Consider the following 2313-nt stretch of genomic DNA (forward strand, 5'->3'; position numbering starts at 1 on the left):
ATGTATTGAAGCAGTGCACTCCAACTCCTCTCCTATAAATTAATTTGCATATTCACCCTCTATTTTTAGGTAATTTAAGCTTAATTTAATTTTTAGATAATTTTACTAATTCACACTAGGGAGACAGAAGAATGAATTCTTTATTGGTGATGTCCAAATTATTTTTTAATGGATTATGCTGTTGAAGTCTGGGACCTACTGGGTGTTCAGTAAGTGTGTGGATGCACTCCATCCGGGAGTCAGCTCCCCCAAGTTGCTGGTGGACGCTGTGCCCCTGGTGCTGCCCAACCCCTTGATATCAATGACTGTATCCCCCAGTGTCCTGTGTGGAAACCTAAACCTCAGTGTGACAGTATTTGCGACGAGGCATCGAAGAAGATGATTCAGATAAAGACAGTCATGAGGGTGATGCCCTCATTGAGAAGAGCAGGTGACTTTATAAGAAGAGAAGGAGCACCAGGGGTGAGGCCCACAGAAAAGCCCATGTGGGGTCACCGTGAGACACAGACATTAAAACCCAGCAGAGAGATTCCAGGAGAATCCAAACCTGCCGACTCCTGATTTTGGGCTTCCAGACTCCAGCAGTGGGAACAAATGAATCACTCTTGATTAACCCTCCCATCCTGTGGTTGTTATGGTGGCCCTTGGTGACCAGCCCACCCCTCATGGAACTATCCCTAGGGTGCCTGTTTCACATCAAGGATCTGTGCTCAGCAACTCCCTGAGCCCTGGTGCTGCAGTTCAGCTAACACGCCACACTGAGCAGGAGGGGGGTTTGCTTCACCCCTTGGGAGAGCCCTGGAGTAAGCAACTGCTGACAAACAGAGGTCCCGCCACTTTTGACCAAACAAATTGGGAACAGCTGTGTTGTTAGAAGGTGTGCAGATTAAGCCCCATCTGAGGGGTTCCTGCTTCACTTCCCCACAGGCCTGGAGCACAGTGCAACATCCCACGTGCTGCTTTGTGACTGGCAGTGGTACTCAGCCTCGTCCTCAGTCTGGAGCCCAGTGATGGCCAGCGAGCCCGAGGTGCCAGACTTGGAGCCTGAGAATCGACCCGGGACCCCTGAGGGTCACTTGTTACTATCATCTATCAGGAGTTTGGGGGTTGTTCCTGGGAGCTGTTGGTACCATTGCACATTATAACCCCCGATGTTGGAGCTGCTTCCAACACAGGGGATGACGATGCTCTGGTCCAGCACCCCAGACACTGAGGACGGCTGAGTCAGCTCAGACTGGGCCCAGGATCCTGGAATGGGGAGAGTTACAGAGAAGGTGATGCCAGGGTATAGAGACAAGAGGAATAGTTGGGCCCCCTGGATCCTCACCTGTGCAGTGAGAGAGGAGCACTACTGAGCAGAGGTTTCCAGGCCATTGTGCTCATACCTCTGAGCTCCACAAGGGGCTGGGCTGCCCCAGGCCTCCATTTCTTCCCCACCCTCTGCCAGGAAGGGCTGTGCATGCAAATGGGTTCCAGCCCCTCCCTGAGTCCTGGTGCTGGGGCTCAGCTCACACCCCACACTCAGGAGGAGGGAGGTTTTCTTTATCCCTTGGGAGAGCTCTGGGAGAAAGCACCTGCTGCCACCAACAATGTCACTGCTCAGGGGACTGTGTCAGGCCAGGGAAGACACAGCTCTGTGTTCCAATCAGGGATCCCAGGCCCAGTTCCAGGCCCAGGCTCCTCTGAGGGAATAGTCCTCAATGATCAGCTATGTAGGGTCCACAGGGCAGTCCCACAGTACCCCTGGCCGGTGTTGGGGTACACACTCACCAGGGCCCATAGCCCTGAGAGAGCAATTTGTTTCTGCAGCTCACAGAACGGGAGCTCCACTCACACATCATGCCCTGACTCATGCAAACCGTGTGGCCCCTAGTGTTGCACATGGTTATGCTAACTTCTCACTCTCACATGGAGTTTTCATTTGTGGGATATAATGTGTCATGAATAACACCTTGAAGTTTTTGTCCCTAGAAAATAATGTAATATAAAGATGATATTACCTCATTAATATATGTGTTAGGTATGGGGAAGTGGCTATTTTTCCATGCAATGTGTGTTAAAATAGGAATCTCCAACCACTGCTACATAAATTTATTTGACTTTTAATTTCTTATTTTGTAGCACAATAAAATGTCTTGCATCACCCCTTACTGGTCATGTGTGGTAATAATGACAACAAAAGGTAAGGATACTCTCTAATAAAGAGTTAAATGTTCATGCAGGAATCACCATGGAGGTGAGCAAACAAAGAGCTCTGGGAGCCATTAGAGAAAAACAAAGACTCCCAGGAGACCTACAAATAGCCCAAGGCCA

At 49.8% G+C, this 2313-nt stretch overlaps 1 pseudogene; it reads right to left on the bottom strand.

Annotated features, from left to right (window-relative positions):
• Window positions 1–913: 913 nt before the first annotated feature.
• Window positions 914–1374, bottom strand: LOC119243993 (immunoglobulin lambda variable 1-40-like; annotated as a pseudogene).
• Between the last annotated feature and the right edge of the window lie 939 nt (window positions 1375–2313).

Source organism: Talpa occidentalis, unplaced genomic scaffold, assembly GCF_014898055.3.
Source record: "Talpa occidentalis isolate TD23 unplaced genomic scaffold, MPIMG_talOcc4v2.1 talOcc4.14, whole genome shotgun sequence".
In the NCBI taxonomy this organism is placed as follows: domain Eukaryota; kingdom Metazoa; phylum Chordata; class Mammalia; order Eulipotyphla; family Talpidae; genus Talpa; species Talpa occidentalis.